We start from the raw sequence: 14,841 nt of genomic DNA, 5'->3' as shown, positions 1-14,841 counted from the left end.
GCAAAACAAATACAGCTAGACGAATACCTGATTTTCTTTGGAGCACTGTGGGCCTGCTGTCAAAAAAGGTGCTTTTCCACAGAGGAAGAAAGTGTCCACGTTGCAGCAGATGCAAGGAATAACCTGCAGGATGCCCTGAATTTTTGTTCTGTATAGCTTAATAGAAAAAGAGCCGTGCCATCAATGATGCATTTAAAGTGAGCTTAAGTAGTGGGCAATATTGTCATGTCCCTTCTTAGCTGAACTGCTGTAATTTTGCTCTGGTAAACCCATCTCAGCTGCGGGGTGGGGGGGGTGGCAAGCTGGTTGTGCATTCGTTGCAGACCACACCGACCCTGCACCCTCACATCCAGCAGGTCCCCCTGGGCCTCTTCAGGAATGAACTCTTTGTCCTGACCTAAGAGACTCCTTTGGTTACTGGTTTCCTTACAACGTGGTTCATCTGGCACTGCAAATGTTGAGCTGTTTTCACCGCGCTTTCTTTCTGAAAAGGCAAATCTCAGAGGGCAGGGGTAGCTGCCGGGCCCCAGCTGCCTTCTGCTTGCTCCAGCCAGAGTCAGGCTTTCCCAGTCCACATGCTTGACACGTACCTATATTACCAGATTTAGTTCCCCCTACGCTTTGCTGGTCCCCCGAGGGGAATCTGTTGACTGACTGGTTTCTGTCTATGTATAGAATAGAGGGAAGCGATGCAGAAATTTGTGGCGGACTCCAGGGGAAGGAGGATATTTTGTTTGTCTATGCTTTCCTCAGCTAGAAAAATATTTTTTTTTTACCACTGCTACTAAGAATCCTATTTCCCCTGTCTCTTGTTTTAATATTGTAGGGCTGCTTTTAATGGTGGCAATGTAGCCAGAATTAGATCTAATAACAGCCATCATATAGAGAATCCTAGATGCAGCATCACATAAATAAACCAGACTGGGTATTCTACAAAACAGTAAAAATGAAATGAGGAAGGTGTGAAGTTAGGGGGTTGACTTATATGTGGAAAACTAGTGCCAAGAATATTGTTATGGGTCTGGCTCCTAGAGGCAAGATTTGTTAGTAGAAACTGTCTCTAAATATTTATGCTTAGCTAAATAATTGCTAAATAATTCCAGTTCTCATCTGGAAATTCAGGATCAGGCCTAGCCCAAACGGGTGGCTAAGTAGGATGGTATATTGGTATTTTATACAGCAGTCCTCTTACTCAATGACACTTATAACTTTCAGGATATAATTAATCTCCTTTTATAAAGTGCTCTTCATGGTCTGTCACTGGAACACTTCTTATAGAAGTATTTCTTTAAATTAAATGAAGCACTTAAAAGAAATATATTTGGTGTTATTTATTTGGGAATTAGTGAAGAAAGTTGTGCTTTTCTGCTCTGATTGTGTACTCTGCTTTGCATGAACTCTATTTTTGTCAGTTAACAACTTTGTGTGTGAGAGTGAGATTATGCTATTACTGTCATTATTTAGGCTTCCGCAGCTTAGGGACAAGATTTTTTTTAATGTTCTTTTTACCATGTTGGCTAATACTTACTATGCTCAAGATTAATGGTGGGCTCCCTGTAAGGAGTTTTTTATGGAGAGTCTCTGGAAGAAATTACCTCTTATGAACATACAGGGAAGAGAGAGCCTCATCACTCAATGCAGCTGGGAGACAGACATCTACAGTACAATATTCTTGTATTTTCCTCATCTCAGAGCAGTGTTACAGTGATGTGGCAAAGGGGACTATTTTGAGTTTATGATCACGAAACAAAGAAACATTTTAAAGGGACCTTGTCAAGATTGGGAGTTCTGATATTGGTACAGGCCCTCCAACGGACTGGCTTTTTGTTACCTCTGTCCTCTCCCCCATACCATGTCCTCCACCCCACCAGACCCCTTCTGTAAATCTGTTGAAATAATCCACTGTCGGGATTTATAAAAAAAATGATCACAGCAAAAGGGAGAAGAACTGCTTCTGGGCAGTTAGGACAGGACCGCCAGGGCCTGGGAAGGAGCCACAGGCATCATAGGCTCTACACATGTTGTGGGATCTGAGGGCTAGGGAATACCGAACGGTGTGCTCCTGACATCAGTGAGTCAATGGCTTAGCATTTTCAAAAACTGAGCCCTTATCCTCAAAGGTGAAATGGCATTGGTCTCTCTTCAAAATCAGATGCTAGGAAGAAGACACATTTTTCTCAAATAGAGGCTGGGGGATTTGTCCAGGATTTCATGTGTAACTCACTGACACCACTAGACTTTTGGACAAACCTGACATGGGTTGCCACAGTAGAACCAAACTTTTCCTCATCTTCCCTTCTCTCAAGTCCCTTTTCTAAAGCGCTGGACTGACAGAAGCTCTCACTCTTCAAAGGAGGGAGAGACAGATCTGCAATGTTAACAAATGACTGGTCGAAAAATGCACCCTAAAAACTGAAGACTCTTAATCTTCTGGGCTGTAAGACTGTATCGGATTTATGGAAGATAAGATACCTTGTATCACTTACATGTACAAAGCAGCACCCATGTTCTGAACCAGATATATTTTTAATATTTATGCAGAAACAGCTCCTTTATGCATTTTCAAATGTTCCTGATCTAGTTTAATCAATTAAAACAACATTAAATGCATTTGAATATCTCAGCTCTTTCTCTTATCAATATAATTCTCAAATGTTTTCTTTTCAGAGCCCAAGGTGATGAAAAATAGATTCATTTACTCTATTACTTCTTATAATTGTGGCTTCAAGAAATTTTTTCCCTAATTTTGAAGCCACAAGAAGACTTTATGTGGCTCTAAAACTGCTGTTGGTTTTCATACCACAATACTCAAGGGCATATCTCTCCTTCAGGCTGCTATTGTTTGCAATCTGGAGATAAAGGCACACTTGATAAAACTCTTTTAATGATGTTAATATTAATACTTTGGTGGAATACTTTATCCTCTCATAATAGCTTTAAAGAGTTTGTTGAGATTTTGTCATCTCATACATTTTAATAGAAAATTAGGTTTGTGATTAACAAGAAAAATATATCTACCTGTTACTTTATTTTACTTACAGTGTCATATAATGGCTGCCAGTGGAATAATGTATACCTTGCACCATATGTAGCTCAGCACTCATGGTGAATACTTGATGCTTCAGACAGAAAGCAGGATGCATTAGCACAGGCCACACTGTTCAGCATCAGTCCCTGGGGAAGCTCTGCACAGAGGCAACCAGATCTGAGGGCAGGGTGTGAAGTACTTCCGTCTGAAGGAGGGAAAGCTCCCAATCTCATAGGTAACCCAGTTCCTCCAATACTCCCTTTGCAGGGAGAAGGTCATTTTCTTATCTGTAAGCCAGCAGCTCTGTGCAGGCTCTGGAGCTAAGGCAGGAACTTGTAGTTTGTCCCTCTCTGCTCCTTTGGAAAGTTTTTATGCTTGAAAAAGTATGAACAGTGGCTTGAGAGCACTTAACTGCAGGGTCCTGGTGAGGAGGGTGGAGGAGTCCCCAGCGGTGGAGGGTTCTTTCAGCTGGAAACACCACCAGTAACTATGTGTGATTGTGGTTGCTGAAGCCATGTGGTGCCTGCATGGAAAGAAGCTCAGGTTAGTCCCAGGGCAGGGAGATCCCATGCTGGCTTCAGCTGCTGAGGAACTGAGGCTGCAGAGCACACAGCACAGTGTGGCATCTGGATCATTGCAGTGGGGGTCCACTCTCGTAAAAGCCAGGATAAAGAAACAGTTCAGGGGCTGCTTAGTGCTTAGGGAAATTCCTTCACTGCTACATATCCAACAGCCATGATACACACTCTGCTGACTCCTTTGGCTCCCATTTCTAAGTCACTTTTGCCATATTGATCTCCTGAGTCTCAGCCAAACCAGCCATTCTCTGGGTTAGGTTCAGGTAGTCAGAGTCACATTTCACTACACTGCCTGTTTTAGAAATAGAAATGCTGATGACATTAGCTATTGAATCTGCATCCAGTTCTCCAACAAGTACACAAGCAGGCTAAAGTGAAAGCTTCCCTAGAGGGACTTCAGCCCCTATATGAGAAGTCCTCCTGTGGGCTGTAGCGCTGTTCACTGAGTTCTTTAAGAAAGGTGGAAGCAGACTGGCCAAGGGAAATCTTATCAGGACATAGTCAACGGTATCCAGTGCTATTGCTATATAGCAGGAGGGAGGCAGCATTTGCCAAACAGGCCAGATTATGCTCATGCAGGAGAGCAGGGGACCAACCTCTGGTCCCCTTTGTGGAGGGCAGCACTGCTCTGCCCAGTATGGGGCTGCATCACAGCGACGTGAGCGATCTCACTATCCTTGGATGGGTCAATCGCTTCAGATGCTAGTGCATTCCCAGGTGCATAATTTATTGTGGCTGCCACATGATGGTTAGTGAAGACAGCCAGAATGAAGTGCTGTGCCAATAACAGCCTTTGTAAATTAAGTAGTGATGGGCCTAAGCAGTAAGATTTTGCTGTGGATCTGAGTTTTGAACAGCTAGAGTTCAAGGGAACTGGGATCCTGGTTTTGGGCTCTGTCCCATTTAGAATTACAGCAAATGAACGCATCACCATTTTGAACGCAATGTTTCACACTGTGATAGTGGCTGTGGGAACACTTGATCAGCTGCTGTCAGTCAGAGCAATAAATTGGCCAGCTTTGTGTCAGCTGATGAAAAAGCTGCAGGAAAAAGTGCAGGCTTTAAATGTCCTTTGGTCTTTTTACTCCCAGGCCAAAAAATAAAAGATCTTCGTAACAATATAAATAAGAATGAATTCCCCAGATTCCCCTCTCTTTCAAGCTGGTAAAACAATCATTTTCTCTTCTTGCAATGCTCATCAGAGCTCAGTTCTTTGTGTCGCAGCCAAGTATAGCAAAGCCACTGCAAATTAGGGAAAATAAACATTCTCTTCTTGCTTGTCATTTGAGGTTTTCTTAACTTGATTTTAGCTGAACGTCACTTTGCAGGGTCTCATGACACAGCCCAACTATTTCTTCACCTGAAGGAACTTGCCTTCTCCTGAAAAACTTCTCAGAGAGGAAGAAGTTTTCATCCCTCATGCATGGAAGGATTTTAATCTTGATAGTAGAGAGTGTGCAGGGTTCAGGCTTCATAATGAGCTTCCACTGTGAATCAGGATGGGACTTTAAACCTGTTAGGGGTGGTGTAATGTGTCAATGAAAGGTAATCCTGCTTGGAGTTCCCTAAAAAGACCTAACGACTGTTGGGCAAACCAGCAGGACTGACTAGTTGCTTCTTCAGCAAGCTCAGTCTGTAGGAGTCTTTGGGCTGTTCTCAGTGCATCTTTTTATCTTCCAGCTATGTTATACAGTGTGACACTTCAGTGGTATGTTTAGCCTGAGAATAAAGCTTCATTGCCAAATTCAGTGTATGGTTCTTACCTTGCAGGAGCTGCAGAGAAACACTGCCAGGGAGTGTAGCGCAGCAGGAAGCCCGCAACTTGTATTAAGAAAATACGATATAGACTACATGGTAGCCTTCTTATATTTAGTGAGGAGCTGGACTGTTGTTTCCACTGAGCTTGATAATCTCAAGTATGAACAGTCTCCTCAACCTCTGTCAGATGTCCTATACTTATGTGCATGAGTACTAGAAATATAGAACTAGAAAAATGAGTGGTTTCTTGCTGAATACCCAGTATTCAGGACACTAACTTTTTTCTTTCTCTTTCTACTGCCCCAGGTTTAATTAATAGTATTTTCTAGACCTCTGTGGCCAGGGAAACTATCAGTTCATTTATTGTTTGATTTTGCAAATCCCGATGTAATTGTTATTCCTGGGATTTTTTCTTTTCAATTTTTCTTCCAACATCATTTGTCTTCTAGGTAGTTCACATGGCCCAGTGTAACCTTGCTATCAAAGATAATGGACTTTCTGAAAGATTCTTCAAGTCCCTTCTTTTATGAATAATCCTAATTGCTTAAACAGTCCATATGGCTTCCATGAGATTACTTGTTTAACTAATGGTTTCTCTCTCTTGCCTTACTGACTCTTTTAATCCATATGGTAATTCAAGGTTATAATTGGTCACCAGTACTTTGTTAATTTGTTTATGCAATTAAAAAAAAAAATCACTGAATAAATCGTTCTTCTTTGTTCACCTTTTAAGGCTATCACTCTCTGACTACTCAAAATTCTGATTAAAATCTCTAGAAAAATTTGAAAATATTTTCATCTTCTCGGCCCTTCTGACTAGGATTTTTAAACTTCATTTTCCTTATTATAAATCTACTGGATCTACCTAATGTGTACGCATGACAAGTCTGACAATATCAGGCTACAAATATGATTTAGTACACGTGGTTATTCTGAGGACGGCATTTCTGTCTTCACAGTATTATCATGTATTGTGGTCCTTCACTGTCCTACAGTGCCTTTTAAGCAGTTGCCTTTTTCCAGTCTCAGAAGAACTTTTCAAGTGTGACGAGGTGATAATCTATAATAGGATTTCTGCCTACAGAGTACTCATAGGGTTTTGAAGCTAATAACTTTAACTAAAGTTATTAAGCATTCTTGAAGGAAGCATGGCCAAAGAAAGAGTAATCTCAGTTCCAATGCAGAACAATAGATCACCAACTTAAAGGCTAACAGATGAGTGCAGATGTTCAGGGATCATGGCTAATTACACCAAAAGCTGGCAACCACTGGATTCTAAGTAGCATATGTTGTTTCTCAAAAATTATGCTGCTCCTGTCCATGAGCCTGCCACCACCATCAAGAAGCTAATAAAAGAGTTTGGGGTCTCAGTGGATCTGTACTGGAGCCAACGATGTAACTTTGAAGCTGAAACTTCACAGATACAGTCTGATGTTTTGTGTGCCCGAGACTTAGACAGTAGTACTCCAGACACAAGTGTGAGAGCTGCTGTCTGTTCCTCTTCAGAACAATCCTTCTAGCTAGTGTTTGATGGGTAATTTGGTAGGGAAATAGCATTCTTATGGTAACAGTAAAATGTTATGTTATTACAGGTATTCTGCAAATACTTTAACAGTCCATCGTTTGCTCTGTGAATCACATCACCAATCAAACCTTGGAAGAGTTTTAACTGTTTATTCTATTATGCACGAATATTTGGGATATGTGTCTTCTTCCTGCAGCAGCAGGGAGTGGATCAGCTCTGTTGTGCTCTGTAGTCTTAGCTGTGCCTGTCTGCAGGCAGGAGTTGCTCCTCCGTGTAGTTTGAAACAGTTGTACCTGCCCCTCTGCAGGGTTATGGCTGATGTTTCAGCTCAGCCCAGTCTTCTGCCCGCTCCCGGGGTGAGGTTTCCCCAGGCACAAGGATGGCTTGTCTGAGCCAAGGAGTTCGGCAGGCTGGGCAGGTGAGAGTCTGAGCAGGAGCATCAAGCTGGTAGGACAGTGCAGGTATGTCCACGTTGGCTGAATTCCTTTTTCTTTCAGTGAATCTTGGAATGGACCCCTGGCCAAACAGAGGCCCATGGGTATTAGCTGTAAAGGAAAGAAAGTATTCCACAGCTGTATTACGCTAGATTTTTCGAGTAGCCCAGTTGCAACAATCTGTATTCTAAGAGAACACTTCTGCAAGAAAAATTGCATATTCGATAGAAAACAGTGACCATTTTTATTGTTGGTTGGATGTTCTCCTTATCCATACTGACTGTTTTTGCCTCATATCAAAAGCTGATCATAGAAATTAAACACCTAGCAACTGCAGTGAAATAAACTAGGGAAAAAGAGAGTGGGTGCTGAGGACTCTGAAGTTTCAGTTCCTAAACACAAGACCTCATCGTCTGTTTCATTACGGTAAATGACAACTTGACCAGCAATTTGGGAAATACAGTCCTTATGAAATGCAATGTTAAACATCCATTTTTAAAAAGTCCATTCTGTGCAATTTTTATGATACATTATTTTCTCTGAATTTCAAATGTGTCAGCTGACTTATGAAGGAAACACTTTATTTGAAATAGATCTACATGGAGGATGAAAAAATGGATTTCTAGCCAAGACCAGACATTGTCAAAGTAATTATATTTCAAATAGGAGGAGCCTTAAAAGGGCAACACAGAAAGTTATCATGATATATTCAGTCACAGAGTTTCAATGAAACAACATAGAATTTATTACTTCAAAAGGCAAACCTTTTATCTATTATTAATTATGACAGTAATTCATAGCTTATAACACCTCACATAGCCATTGCTATCAAGAAAATCCTCATTTGGAGTGAGACATGCCTCATCAGGTGTGCTGGAGCACTTGCTACACTTGCACCTTCCTGAAATTGCCTAGAACCATGACACTTACTATTCTGCTGTTTACTCATATTTAAGATTAAGAAATTATTCATTGTTTAATACAGCATGTAATGCCTCCCCTAGAAAACACCTCCTCTGTGCAAACATACCATGTATTTATTATGAATGAAACTCATTAATAAGTAGTGCAATCAATATGTGAGCTCTTGCAAATATCAGATGCAAGAGCTTGCTGTTTGGCTGCTATTCGTCTTAATGTCAGGATGCAGAGAACAGGTTGTACTTCAGCAGAGGTATCAATTTCCGTAAGTCAGAATCAGAAGTCGTGTCACCTGTTTTGCCATCTATCTACTAAATCTTTCATCTGTCTCTTACACACATGCACACACGCTGCAGTCACTAGTGGTGGCTGCAATATTTACTGGCTTCACTTTCACAGCAGTTTTCCACACCACTGTGTTTATGCCCGAGTCAGGAAGATTTCTATCAAATGACTCCCCATCAATCGCCTGCTACTTGAGTCAATTTCCTCGTTCTTAACCAGACTCTCATTGCCAGACTCTCACAGTTCATCACTTGTGAGGTACTTCAGTCTAGTCCAACTTCCAAAAACGTAGAAAAAGTTGAAAACATAAGTAGGACTGATCAAATTTTTCAGTGTAAACCTCTGTGTATTCTTCTGTTGGCTGTTTTCTTGCTGTATTTTTCTGTTACGAACTCAGTGCATGGCGACTGCCTTGTACATCCAAACAAATCCAGACCTGATGAACAAGCAGGGCTGTAATGTGAGAGTGAAGTGAGTATGGGTAAATGACTAAATCTGTAGGAACTGAGAAATGATCCCAGTGGGTGAGCTATCAGCAAGGTGCGAGTTTTAGCATAATTAGAAAATTACTTTAAACCAGCTCAAGCCCTCTGAAAGTGGCTGGAGGTCACAGAGAGAAGCAGCTCTGAGGGTCCTCAGACCATACCTGGTTTTTGCAGGTGGCCGCACAGATTTGGGTCCTGGACACGTGCTCCGCACCGTAAGGTGAGCAGCTGCTGTGGTGAGAAGTCCCCCACCTTCCCCACCCCCTGTCTCTGCTTCATCCCGGCAGGGATGCTCACTGCCCTGCTCTGCCACCATCCCCTGCAAGAGCCCATCTTCCAATGGGCTCACCATAAAGACCAAGTGCCTCCTCCAAAGACTGTTGCTGAGATGTTTCTTCTGGTGTAACCTTTCATGAAGAAATACTGGCCTATATAAATAAACTGTATGCTTTGCAGGATGCTTCCCAAGTACAGATCTCTTTACTGTGCTCAGGACAAGAAATACTGAATTCAGTGCAAAATTAATTCAGCTGGTTTTCAGTGTTTCTTGCATTTCTCCTGATAGGTCTTTGGACTTTGAGTCATGTCCTTTTGGGACCCTGAAAGATAACTTTTTGTAACTTCTTAACCTTTACAAACTCAAATTTATTTTTTTAAACATGAAACTACACATATTCTTTCCTTTTTAGTTCTTTATCCTTACATGAATTCTTTTCAAATGCTTGTTCTACATCTCTTGTCTTTGTCTTTTCTTCTGAGAGAAGAAAACCCACTGCACCAAACCTTACTCTACAGAAAGCTGGGCTGGAGCCATCCTACTATTTGTTAGGGCTGATCTGTTCAGAGTATTTATTTTATTCAGTTTATGAGCAATGTAGTACCTGACGCATTCACAGACAGACATCCAGGCATCAGGCTTTATAGCCTTGCTACAAGTAAATATATAATACAGTAAAATCTAAGAATGTAGCAATATCAAGAGTGTAAGCAGAGTTCATAATGTCCAGCTGAACACATTAGTTGTATGAAGACAGAAACCCAAACCATTACAGCAATATATGTGCATGCAATTTAATTCTCTTTCTTACACAAATATTTTTAAATGTTCTGGCAGTTTCTAAATGGAAATGTCAGTCTTTTATTTTGGGGCTGTTTAGTGATAAAATACCTATGTGTTCCTATAGGAAACATAGGTACAGATTTCCTAGCTAATTTTCTGCTATACATCTAGAAACCTTCCCCCCTCCTTATTTTTTCATGTATTTTTTTTCTTTAGGTATGCAAGAAGCACATTTGCACAGCAGTCCAATACAGCTTGTGTAAATCAGTGTCACTCCATCCAAATAAGCAGAGCTATACTGATTTACACCAGCTGAGGCACCAGATGAAGATGGTCATAAATTTTGTGGTGGATTTTGACTTCAGATTTCCTCCTTTTTCAAAGATATGTGTGATGAGATCTCTCATGTAGACCATGGACAAGTGCACTATGCCTTTCCTTTAGAGAAGCTGTGTGGGTTTGTGCTACATGCAACTCCTAAAGGTGTTTTTAACTGTCCTTGATTGTTCTTCTACTCTGTCAGCAGTTAAGCACAGCTCTGAAGAGACAGTTTTCTTACTCTGACTATAGTTTTCCGTGGGTTTTTTTAATATTGACACAGTTAATGCATGATATTTTAATCAAATAAATACTACTTCAAGCAGCGCATAGCTGAACTTAATTTTTAAGGAAGAATATTCTCCTTTCTTAAGCACCACTGAAAGCTTATACACAGAAAAAAGAACAGTTATCTGCTGAACTGTATCAGCGCCCTTTGATATAGCTATCTTTAAAGCACTCCTTTGGGTAATAGTACTAATTAAATCCTGCAATGCTTATTCAGTCTTCTGTCCATAAAAACTCCCACTGATGGGATCTGAGAGTCCGGTGAAAAGCAGGGCTAACTTTATTTACGTGTATAGATATGGATTCAAATGCCTAACATTACACAGTCTGTTGGAAAATGTTGGCCTCCATGCTCAAGGACCACAAAGTAAGAGACTTCAGAGATGACCTGACAATCAAATAGGGCCTTTCTCAGCCTCCTACCCATATAAAGATGCACAGTAAACTACAGTGTATACAGCTGGGTAGAATTTCTTTCTTTAAAGGACAAAAAAAAGATGTATTGAAATGATAGAAAAGGAAATCCATAGTGACTGGTTCCACAGTACAGTGACTGGTTCCACAGTACAGAATGAATTTGTGGCACATGAGTTCAAGGTAATGCACAATTACAAGAATAAACTATTTCAACTATTCATACATAATGCTCTGTTACAAAACATTTGCAATTGCTCTGGAGAAAAGCTCTACACAAAGCTACCAATACCAGAAAAAATGATTTCTTGAAACATTTTTGAAATGAAAAAAACCACAGAAAAATGAACTATACTGTAATGTGAGCTGGTCCTATTGTATATGGGTAAGTCCGTCTTAAACTTTTGTCACGGTTAGGTGGATGGCACATGACACAATGGTGATTCTTCTGTTAGCTGTGGTTTGATATCTAATGCCCTGTCCTGTTTAGATTTCTGTGATATGAGCAGAGGGGCTTTTTTTCCTTACTGAAGTAGACCTTGTTAGACAGTGTTTTGGAATCTGCCTGGATCTTTACCAAGTTTTGGGGGTGAGTCCTGTGTTCTCCATTGCTCTTTACATGCCAGGTCATAGTGAATGTGACTTTCTTCAAGATGTCTTGGTAATTCCACTTAAACTTGCCAGATCTTGGCACTCCTGTTTTTAAAAGCCTGATGGAAATTCAGTCGGATTGGGACTCCTAAGATACAGATTTTCCAAGCTGCCTGTTTACGTTTTGATGATTTGGATTTCTAAGTCCTGAATGTTAAGCATCTAAATCCCTTTGGCCTTGCAAAGATAAGAGGACTGAAGAGAAATGGGGATGGTTTCTGTATAGCACTTGGAAGAATATCAGGTAGTTTATTTTCACCTGTTCATCCAGCTGCTCAGCCATTTACCATCCTAATAAGTCTAAGTAGGCAACCTTCTGTTTCCCTAAGGAGTCTAGATTGCCTGTGGCTACGTGGGTTGGTCTCTAATAGACAAAATATCCTATATGCAGAGGAGGTCGTGCTGGTGCATTGACATTTGCTTCAGGAGGGGAATTTGCCATCGCTGTTCATCTCCTCAGCTGTTTTGCAGGCCACTTCTGTCCCTTCTGGAAAGGCTGTGGATCCCACAAGTTAGCCCCCTGCCTCCCACAGAGGTTTGCCTCTCCCCTCTGTGGGTGTGCAGGCACTGTCCTGTCCTGGGATGCAGGAACTCTGCACCCCGGCGTGGGATCGGGGCTGATGAGGCTCAGGCATCACCCCGGAAAGCTGCTTGGCATGCAGTGTGGCTGCTGTGTTTGGCAGCCCAGTGGTTTGTGGCTAATCAGCATGTGCTGGAGCACAGGCAGCACAGTTTAGAGTGGAATTGACCCCCAAATGTCCCTGTTTGGAAAAAGGCAAGGGTCAGATTAAAGTAAATCTCGCAACTGAGGTCGCTAGGCTGGAAGCACTCTTTAGTCTTGCTCCTGGCTCCAGGTGGCCCCTAGCCTGGCAAAGGCCAACTGAGAGACTGCCCAAAGAGCAGGGCAAGACTGGCTTTGGATGCTCCTGGCAGACAGCCCCCATGGCCACACCAGCCTTGTCCACAGCCTCTCTGGGCTAGCTGGTGGGCTGACAAGCCCATGGGATAACCATGCTCATCCCTCGGCCTGCCACAGCTTCATCTCTGGGGACAGCGGAAGTTTATCTGATGTCAGCTACATCAGTTTGACATTAATATCTCCAGCAATTAGTGCTTCTACAAATCAGTCGTGAACTGCAGTTTTAAACTGATTTTAACAACCAGAGTACACTGCCACTAGGAAATGAAGCAAGTTTTTTGACAGCAATATTTTAGTGAATAGGAGAGAGAAAGAGTTTGTGCCTGCTGTACCTGCTGTTGAGTACTTTGTATCGTGTTTTAAAGAAAACAAGAGTTTTATTGCATTTTCTCTCTTTTTCTTTTTTCTTAGTGGTAGAAGATCAATTTTTCTGGCTGGACACAACACAGAAGAGAAACTCTCAGGCCTGTAATTCGCTCAAACAAGCAGTGAGCTTGCAAAGCAATTATGGGCTTCTGTGGATTAGGATAAATAACCTCTCTGAACTAAGGTGTTGCTATATACAAAACCGAAGTATATCTTACAGCAATCTCTGCTGTGCTTTGGTCTAGCTTGAACCTGCCAATGACTAACTCAATATGTGACTTTCTCATAAGCTTCGCAATAGGTAGACATATTTACAAAATTTTGAAGCAACTAAAGCAATGCTTGCTCTTCCTCTCTCCTAAGGCACGAGAAAGCTTGGTGGTGCTATTTTTTCCTGCAAAGGGTGCAAGGAGACACTGCTTTAGCATGATGCTCTGTTCTCATGAGCACCCAGAAGGAGCCGGGCCTGAGTCTGGGAATGGCAGGAGACTGGTGAGAGCAAAGCAAAACAACATGAAGAATTCCTTTTCCTAATGACATTTTGAAGGAAATTTAGGAAAACAAAAAACAGGCTCAATATTGCCTGGAAGCTGACAGGGTATGTGACTGACTGAAGGTCTGCTTGGATATTAGCGGTGCATGGGTATCCAGATGTCATATCTTCCATTCCTCTTTACCCATGTGTCTATCATGACATTGCTTTTTTTCCCTGGCACAGAAGGAGATGTGTCAGTATCCTCTTTCAGGCTTTTGAGGTATCTCAGTGCTAGGGGTAGAAGGAAGGAGCAGATCCCATGTTTTAGTAGTCTTCAGGGGCTCCCGGCCCCCAGACAGCAGAAAAAGGAAGTGGGGAGTTAAAGAAGGCAGTGGACAGAGAGCAACAGTGCTCCTTAATGCGTGGCTTTTCTCCCAGGATCAGGTTCCAGTCAGTGGCTGGGGCTGCTGGGGGTGTGTGAGAAGCCTGCTGCCAGACCAGGGTGCTTCAGAGCCCTCGTCTACTTACCATCATTAAAGAAACCACAATCTTTTAAATGAGACATGACTTAGCCATTACTTTCTGGTTATGTTCCAAATGAGTAATCATATTTTACACAGGTTGCACACTCTTCAGGGACAGTTTTTGATCTATACTTAGGATACTCACTATTAATAACGGGGACCTTTGCAGAGGTAGGTGATAGCTCATTAACATTCTTCCCAGGACCTTCTATGTTTAGATGTTGTGTTGATAATGCGGTCTTCTGGTACAAGTGCTCCAAAATAAAACTCTAATATAATCGGCAAATTAGCTGCAGAATAATAAGCTTCATTACAGCTAGCCAGCTACTCCAGCCTTCTGCTTTTATCAATGAATTAAAAGCTCTTCATCTGCAGTTATTACTGTTACATGACACAGCAGCAAGCTGAACAGTTGAGAAGGTGATTTTGCTGCGATAAGCATGGTCCCCCACAGACTCTGTGGTTCTGTAGCATGCATTCCTAGCTGTGGGATTGTTCTCCATAATCAAAGATTTCATTTAAAAATAAAACTGCATTACATCCAGTGTGCCTGTAAAGGCAGCTTTTAAAATAGTCCTCCAGTGTAGGACAGCGTCAGGATGTCAGTCTGGGTCTGTAGGCAGACAGGAAATTATCAAGGCTAATTTAGTCGCTGCAGTCCTCCATGTATTTTGTGCAGGGGACAACAAGAAAGTGCTCAGGTCCCTACACAAGGAGTAACCGTAGTAGTTAAAGTTTAGAAAAACCCTAATTTCTCTTGGGACTTCTGGATTTCCTAGTGGCTCTTTGTGGACCGTGGGGCTTCAATGTTG

Source organism: Opisthocomus hoazin, chromosome 4, assembly GCF_030867145.1.
Source record: "Opisthocomus hoazin isolate bOpiHoa1 chromosome 4, bOpiHoa1.hap1, whole genome shotgun sequence".
In the NCBI taxonomy this organism is placed as follows: Eukaryota; Metazoa; Chordata; class Aves; order Opisthocomiformes; family Opisthocomidae; genus Opisthocomus; species Opisthocomus hoazin.
This window is presented reverse-complemented; position numbering follows the sequence as displayed.